General features: G+C 39.7%; 1 long non-coding RNA gene across 1 annotated transcript; it reads left to right on the forward strand.

Moving 5' to 3' along the window:
* The first annotated feature begins 3,468 nt into the window (after positions 1-3,468).
* Positions 3,469-6,665, forward strand: LOC127537060 (uncharacterized). The gene is made up of 3 exons (XR_007946455.1): positions 3,469-3,612; positions 3,748-3,920; positions 4,544-6,665. It is a non-coding gene; the product is annotated as an uncharacterized LOC127537060 (long non-coding RNA).
* The last annotated feature ends 2,368 nt before the right edge of the window (positions 6,666-9,033 follow it).

Below are 9,033 nucleotides of genomic sequence, written 5' to 3' on the forward strand. Positions count from 1 at the left end.
TCTTGGCAAACAGTTTCAGCTGTCCGGGTCTCCTGCTGAAGCTAATCACCTGAGTGGTAGCAGCTGTGAGGCCACACCCACTCAGGTGAAGCGCTGAGGAGGGAGAGCAGAGAGAGAGGGAGAGGAGAACACGAGAGGGAGAATAAAAGGAGGGAAACACAGAGGAGAGAAAAAGAGGGAGAAAAACAGACGGGAGACAGATGGAATATTAGGGCTGTCAGGTAGGAACAGGGTGAGGAGAGGATCCTGACACCATAATACTGATGATTAGTGTTGATGGGAGTTCCAGCTCCTTTTAGACACAGTTCTTTATGGCTCGGCTCACTAAAAAGTGCTGGCTGTTTGGGCTCACAGGTGACTCCTCAGATCTACTATTTAATGTGAAACAACAGAGAAGCTCAGAGAATCACTCCTACTAATCACAGCTTGTTGCACAAACGGTCTGGTAGACTGGTTGGAGGTCCAGGCGGGTGTGGTGGTGAACGTTTTCTCTGGCAGCACCTTGTCACTGGCAAAACACATCACTTGCTGAACATTTTTGTATCGATAGACACTACTATTTACCAATGTTTCCTAAACGCCCCACATCGCAGGTTGCAGCAGCTGCTGTGGGTGCTCAGGTGTGTGATCAAAAGCGACCTAGAAAGAGTTCAACTAGAGAGCTCAAAGTTATAAAAGCACTATTAACACAGTTGTAGTCTGTACCAGTGAGAGACACACATACCGCTTAATGACCATCATGACCTGGCACACTGACACCACCTGAAAATTTAACTCAGTCTCAAAAAAAGGTCACAAATGCACCATTTTAGTGACAGTGTGGAGTCCTGCTGTAGACACTGCAGCAGCAGCAGTTAAACAGACACTTTCATTAGCAGCAGGTTTACTAGGTCTACTCTAGAACTTTCTCCAGGGGATGTTCTCCTCTATGGACTTCAAAGATCTGGAACTCTGGAAATAATCCCAGTAAGAAGCTAGAAATCTAATTATTAATAAAACACTGGAGATGAAGAACCAGATGTTCTGAGGAGGTTCTGGGGGAATTTTATTAACATTTAGTTGATTTAACACAAAATAACCCAAAACTTAATAGTTGTAGTGAAGTTTCCCATCCAAACAGTTTTATTTTGTACTTTTTTGGACGTATTTTCAGCAGGTTTCTATCAGTCTCTTGTGTCTTTCAGATGAGCCGATCATCTCCGTGTCTGAACTCAGGAAAGTTTTGATCTCCTGTCCACCGATCTTCACCAACAGCTCAGAGATCAGCTATCTGCTGCTCTTCAACGGCAGCAGCGTCTTTCAGATAAATATGAACAAGGTCAGTGGGTGTAAACGTAAAAACACTTTCTTGGTGCTCGTAAACGTTGCATTTTAATTTCACCATAAACGTAGAAGTCCAGCTGAAAAGAGCAACAGATAGTTTCCTGCTCTGTGTTGACACTAATACAAACTGCATCAAATAAAAAGATCTCCAGAACAAAGTGAAAGAATAGGAGCTGCTACTTTCCATCTGTTTTCTAACTATTTCAGTGCTTATTAACAGGAATAATGACTAATTAAAGCTGCAGCAGGTGCTTTATGAATGTTGTATGAGCTGTTTCAGACACTTAGAAAATAAAAAGATAAACTGAGCTCCTCTAACAGGCGATGGGTATATTTAGATATCAGATAGTTCGATCAGCTTTCTGTGCCCAGAGAGGTTTTCCTGTCATAACTTACAAGAAGCAGCCACATAAGGAAACCACAGCTTCTCACCGCTGCTCGACAAAATGCACTGCAGCGAAATTACATGCAAGGAGGTGTTTGTATGGTGAAGATTTACACTGTCAGACATTCATCACACACAGGCCACAGTTCACAGCTTTATTAGACCTCACTGCCTGCAGATAATCTGTTCGCTCACCATCCACTAGATGGCAGCACAAACTGGATTTAACACTCTTTGAAGATCAACTCAGGACGAGATTTTACAAAGACAGGGACTCAGACCGTGACCATTTGTTGAGAGTGTACGCATTAAAATCTTACTCAGTCACATTAATGAAAGTGTACCACCATCGCTACGCTTTTTGGTGCCCCTCTGTGAGGCGCTGCTCGCAGCTGGGTTAGCCGTAAAGGTGCAAAGTCGTACGTTGTGTCCAAAATCATTCCCTTCTCCTATCTGTAACTACTGTACAGAGAACTTTGCAGAAGCTAATTGGCTACAATAACACTTTCAGATCAATGGAAGTGAACCAACCGACATTTCTGTGATAAATTCGCATCAAACTAAACATATTTATCTATATTCCAAAAGTAACCAATGAAAAGAACTCTTTTCTTTGTTTATGTTGCAATACATTGCTCTGCTTTCAATAAACATATTAATAGGAGTCACTATTTTTCTTAATATTTCACCCAATAACTCACTGATTTATCTTGTGCCTGCTGTCTTTCTACCATTCAAAAGTCTGGGTTCATCCAGACAATTCCATGTTTTCCATTAAACTCCCTCTTTTATGCATGTGCTAACAAAACTGAACAAGGGTTTTCTAACCATCAATGAGCCTTTCAGCACCATTAGCTAACACAATGTAGCATTAGAACACAGGAGTGATGGTTGCTGGAAATGTTCCTCTGTACCCCTATGGAGATATTCCATTAAAAATCAGACGTTTACAGCTACAATAGTCATTTAGCACATTAACAATGTCTACACTGGATTTATCATTCATTTAATGTTATCTTCACTGAAAAAACTGCTTTTCTTTCAAAAATAAGGACATTTCTAAGTGAGCCCAACCTTCTGAACAGCAGCGTATGTCTTATTGGTATAAAATCGTCTTAACTCCATGAATTATGTCTCAAAACTATAAATTTCACAGAGAACAGTCTAACTCTGGTGATTTCAGATAATAATCTATATGGGTAGTGAAAGTTCAACCAGACTGCATTAACAACAAGACATGATAGAAAACATTTCTTAAAATAGAAGGAATAAACGATCATAACTAATACAGAGCAAAGTGAACGTGTACATCCATGTGCTCTTGGAAATATGTCTGCTCTGGACTTTTAGAGTTGAAAGGCGTCTGTTTGTTGAAGCTCAGATAAAATCACAGGTGTGTGTTTAGCTGTGACTCAGTGTTTTACTGCAGAGTCACAGTTCATCAGTCCTGCTTAGATGGAACATAATAGATGTCAGGACATGAAAGCTCCATGAAGGTTCACTAAATACCAAACTGTGCTGCTTCCCTGCCACTGTTTCACTGAAATCCTCATAAGCTCTGGGCTGTTTGTTCAAATTCCCACCTGAAAAAACATCTGCAAATGCAGTCAGCTCCTCAACCGTGAAGCCAAAACGAACAGACTGCGGATTACAGACATTCAGAAGAATTTAGACATATAATCTGCCTCCATCAGCAGGTCAACGTGAGATCTGAGAAACGGCAGTAAAAAATAACAATTTACTTCTGGCTTCCTTTACGCAGAGGCAAGATTCTGCAGAGATTTTATTCTCCACTCAGATTGAAATCACAGCCGATAGCAGTGGAGAGTTCATCTGCAGGAGGGATAAGAGTTACCCTCCACCATTCACACAGGACTGTTCCAGAACTGCAGTCAGCATTTCAGGTAAAGTACTCCACTCAGAACATCTAACACACACCAGTACAGACATACACCAATCAGAAATAACTTCTGTCCTTTGTTTGTGTTGTGATATGTCGCCCTGCTTCCATTAAATGTATGAATACTAATTATTTTCAGAACCAGCAGAGCAGTCTGTGCCGACAGTCAACTCCACAGCTCCATCAGCCAATCAGAGCTGTCCGTTGTCAGCGGACCATTCTCCGTTAATTCCAGAGGTGGTGATGTGGACCGGAGGTGGATTTTTATTGGTCTATAGCTTCACCATCACCTGCATTACTGTTGTTATCTGGGTAAGAACAAAGACATGGAGTTCATCTCCTCTTCTAACAACCAGCAGCAAATACAGGAGGTCCTCGACTTATGTCACAGTTCCTACGGATAAATGTAAGTCGATTTTCATCGCAAGTCGGAACTCAAAAATGTAAACAAATCCGTTACATTCACCATGATATCACTTCTTTAGAAAAGTCATGAGTACCAATGACTTTCATGCATGTATGAATCATTTTACTAGAAAAAACAGAATATGTTGCAGTTTTTACAACTTGAGCGTTTATTCTGTCTTGTTTCACTTCCATTGAAACGGCTTTCCTTTTCTTCGAGGCATCAGAGGAGTCTGACTTACGCTGGAAGCCATAATGAAGGACAAAAAGTTAGTGAATGTAGCACAATCCAAGGTGGAGTACAACCAGAGAATGGAAAGAAAGCCGTCTGATAGCACCGCAGGACGACGTATTCATCCGCTCCGTTCGTGAACTAGTTCCACATAACCAGTTCTGGTGTCACGACGAAACACTTTAGGTCGATGATGTCATAAACCGAGGACCTTCTGTACAGGAGTCTTAGATTTAGTAGTATTTAGTAAGATGTTTGTTTTATAAAGTCTACATTTTAAATCTTCTGTGTTCCTCAGAAGCAGAATCAGAAGCTGAAGAGAGACGAAGACACAAAGATCTACAGCAACGTCAGACCTAAAGCAATCAAGAAGTCTAATAAAGTTTAATAGCAGCTAAGGAGAAAAAACGCCACGATTAAAGCTATGAATGTTTAGTGGAAGACGATACTGAATGTACAGAAGAGGAGTTTCTTTTAAACTGAGACATGCAAAACCTACATGAGCTAAATCCTGCAGTAGAAATATGGTTTCTGCAGCAATGAATAAACTGAAATCCAGAGTTCAGGAGTGGAAAAAAACGCCACGATCCCTCAAATATACAAGAAACAGAAAGATATACAGAAAATGTAACGACAGATTGACTGGAAACATGATTTAAAACAGCTGTGCTAATTTTTGATTGAAAGTGAATTTTTGTTTGATTAATGGATCCTTCTGGGTGGAAATGACGTAAACAAAGACGGAAAGATTTTGCGTTAGAGATGTTCTTGATGAATTTAGAGTATTTTTATGTTTTTTTTATTTTTGATAAAATACCACATCCAGAGTTATTCTTCTTTCTCAGTAATCGATATCAATCTTCTATCTTCCAGCCCAGCAGTCAAACAGCTCTTGTGATAACTACCAGTGGTTCTGCAGGTCTTCACTGGGATCTAGTTCCTGTTAGGGATGATCTCCAGCTCTCTGAGGTCTCTTGGTCTTCAGTTCCTCCACAGATTCTCACGTCCAACATCTTCTGATTGTTCTGTCTACACCTTCTCTTCAGAACTTTGTCATGTTGGAAGTTTGTCTGCAGACTGTCACAGTCTTTAACATCATCCTCTTTTCTCATGATGTTTACTTTCATGAAACTTCCTGGTCCTTCCTCTGGAACCTGTTTGATGCTGAAGATGATGTTCTCGGGGTTCAAAGCTTCTACTTTCCATGTGTCCAAACATTTTGCTCTCATTCGTCCACAGAAGTGATGAGCAGCAGCTTCCTTCTTTGTCTGGCTGAGCTACTGGGAGTCTTCTTTGGTCTTCAGTGGAGATGATGGAGATGTTTCCACCAGAACTTTTCACATTCATCAGGATGTTCTTTGTGCTGATCATTGGATTCTAGCAGCTCTCTGAGATGTTTCACAGTGTGGAACTCTTCTACTTCTTAACGATGCTTTGCTCTCTGGACACTGGACCTTCTAGCCTTCTCTGAGCTTTTTGCTTTAATCCATGACTGTAACTGATTACAGAACTAAAGTATCATCTGATCTCAGTTTATGTGTTGGTAAATTAACAAGCAACAGATACTTTATTCATCCCTTTGTGAAATTCAGGGTCTCCGGTGTCTCATACGTATTACATTTAAGAAAAATAAGAACCCTAATGTTTAACATCATGAAGAGACACGTGCAAATAATATGCATAGTTGTGCTGATATTTACAATAAAGAAGAGTATGTTTTTTAACACTTTGATAAGTAAATGTATGGGGCGTTGAAGTGCATATATGATATAAAAAAACTAAGGAAATTACTTCACAATCGAGTAATACTATCAAAATCATAAAACTGAGCAAAATACATGACAGTACAGGTGCATTGTCTTAGTTTCTTAGAGTATTTTTTAGTAAAAAATGTAGAAATAGAAATCTATTCCCTCTAACACAATGTTTCACCGTCTTTAGTCATTTATTTTTCGTTTCCAGTCAGAAGAATCCTTCATGGGTATGAATAATTTGAGGCTTATTTGTACATCAAGACAACAGCATTTAGATCTTAAATAGACGTTTTTATATTTACTGTGCTGCTAAAGCTGACCTTTAATTTATTTTTGATTCATTCATTGTTGTTTAATCTTTGTCTTATTGCTGATTTTGGTCCTTTTCTGAAGCACTTTGTGACTTTGTTAAGAAACCTGATGTATAAATTAAGCTTAATATCAGTATTTCTTTAAATCCTGAGATATTTTCTCCTGTGTGATGTGTATTTTCAGCAGCTGTGTGTTTCCTATAAGCTCGTGTTTCATGTTTTAATGATCAGGATGCTGAACTACGTATTAATGACACGTGTGCAGTACAAACGGTGTTGTAAACATTCTGTAGATTCACAGATTTGAAGCATTTAATATTGAAAAATAAAAAGTATAAGTTAATTAGTTGTAAAATGTGACTGATGGTTTTACAGTTCATTAAGGGTTAATTAGGTGTTGGTGGATTTCCTGATTTGGTTAGACCAAGACATGAGTAATTTTCCTTCATGTTGAGTCAAATTAAACCTCGAATAGTTCAGAAACGTCTCATGTTCTGAGTGAATTACTTAGAAGTGACTGAAGTCAACTTTACCTCTGATGTAAATGCAAATTGTGCTTTCATGAAAACTGAAAACTGCTCTCAAGTCTCTGTAAGAAACTAAGAGATGTCCGTTTAGCAGCTGCTGACATTCTCATGTTGAGCCCTGAATGTGTGTTAATGGCAAAGGTTCTAGTTATTTTTGATTGAAAAACAGTAGAATCTGATGAAGTTGCATTAATAACAATCAGTTAAGCTCCAAAAGCATCCAGAAGTGTGAGACTGGAAGAGAGGATGTTTGTGTGGTACATTTATTTTGAGTCTATTATAAAAATAAGAAAAAGGTGGTTAGAAGCAGAGTGGTCTGACACACTAAAATCTGAGTTCTCTCTCATGTCTGTGATATTTTCTGGTAGATTTTAGTGTCAGAGTGGTCTAACCCACGACCCAGATTCAGCGTTACAGTGGAGTGTTAGACCGTCTGGAAAACATTCAATTTTGAACACATTTCTCTCCAAAACTACAGAAAGTGGATCAGACCTCTCTGCTTCTAACCTTTATTGTCCAAGATGCTTCAAAAATGATCCAAAATGACAGAAAAATTTCCAGAAATGATCTAAAAAGATGAAAATGTCTTCAGAATACCATGAAAATAGTTGCAAATGACTGGAAAATGATCTAAAATCAGTCAGAATTTCTTCAATTATTAAAAAAGAGCCATAATGATTAAAAATTTGCAGAATGACATTAAATTTGTCCAAGATCCTTTAAAAACCATCCAAAATGACTTCAAAAAATGGTCCAAAATGACTTGAAAATGATACAGAATTACACAAAAGTTGTCAGAAATGACAGAAACCTTCTTTAAAAAAAAGACAAAAAACGGCTTATATCTGCTTGCAATGAAATGAACAATAAAAATGATTAAAAATGATGAAAACTTGCAGAATGACACGAGATGAATAGAAGCAGAGTGGTCGGACACACTAAAATCTGAGTTTTCTATCATTTCTGTAACATTTTCTGGTGTAGATCTTAGTGCTCATGAGCGCGCTGCTCATGTAGAGATATCGACTTTATTGATTCCAGCAGCTTGTTGTTCTCCAGACATGATGGTCCAAAAAGTTTCCTGTCAAGGCGGGAATCTGTGGTTTTCTGATAAAAGTTGAGTTGAGTTCTGGTGACTGTGGAGGAAAGTCCAGAACTGTCAGAAGTTCTTGTTGGGGTTCATGATCCTGCTGTTCGTCCTGAAGTTTGGTTCATCCCCCAGCGCCAGTTCTGCTTCCCAAAAGTGGCCCACAAGACGGCTTTCATTCCATGCCCGGCTCCATGTCAGCAAGCCAGGTTTCTTACCCATTTAAAGTTTGAGGATAGGCCGAGATCGTTTTGGCCCCAAGACCTCTAATCATTCGCTTTACCAGATAAAACTACGAGACTCCTGAGGGAAACTTCAGAGGGAACCAGCTCCTAGATGGTTCAATTAGTCTTTCACCCCTGTGTCTAGGTTGGACAACTGATTTACATGTCAAGATCACGGACACAAGCGGATGAAATGAGCTTCCTCTGTAGGGTGTCTGGGCTCAGCCTTAGAGATAGGAGGAGAAGATCAGACATCTGGAGGGAGCTCAGAGTAGAGCTGCTGATCCTTCACCTCTGAAGGAACCAGTGGACGTGGTTTGGACATCTGATTCTGATGCCTTCGGGGTGACTTCCTGTGGATGTTTTCTGAACACGTCCTCCTGGGAGGAGACCCCAGGGCAGACCCAGAACCCTCTGGAGGGATTATATATCTCATCTGGACTGGGAACCCCTCGGGATCCTCCAGGAAGAGCCTCCACAACCTGACCTCGGATAAGTGGAAGAAAATGGATGGATGGATGGATGGATGGATGGATGGATGGATGGATGGATGGATGGATGGATGGATGGATGGATAAGTTCTGGTGACTGTGGAGCAAAGTCCAGAACTATCAGAAGTTCTTGTTGGGGTTCATGATCCTGCTGCAGGATGAATCTTTCTCCACAAAGATTCAAAAGTAAAGTTGGTTTGTTGCTTAAATTTCAGATTGGGATTTAGGAGTTTATTAAGAAACCACAAATTAAGCTTAATAGTATTTCTTGAGAACTACAAGGATATAAATCATGATCGATACCTAGATATTATCTGACGTGGCTCCTCTTAGTTTGACGTGGACTTTCAGTGACGTGGACTGAGTGTTTCGCTGAATTAATTTCATGTAAAAT

The sequence above is a fragment of the Acanthochromis polyacanthus genome, chromosome 14 (genome assembly GCF_021347895.1).
Source record: "Acanthochromis polyacanthus isolate Apoly-LR-REF ecotype Palm Island chromosome 14, KAUST_Apoly_ChrSc, whole genome shotgun sequence".
Lineage (NCBI taxonomy): Eukaryota > Metazoa > Chordata > Actinopteri > Pomacentridae > Acanthochromis > Acanthochromis polyacanthus.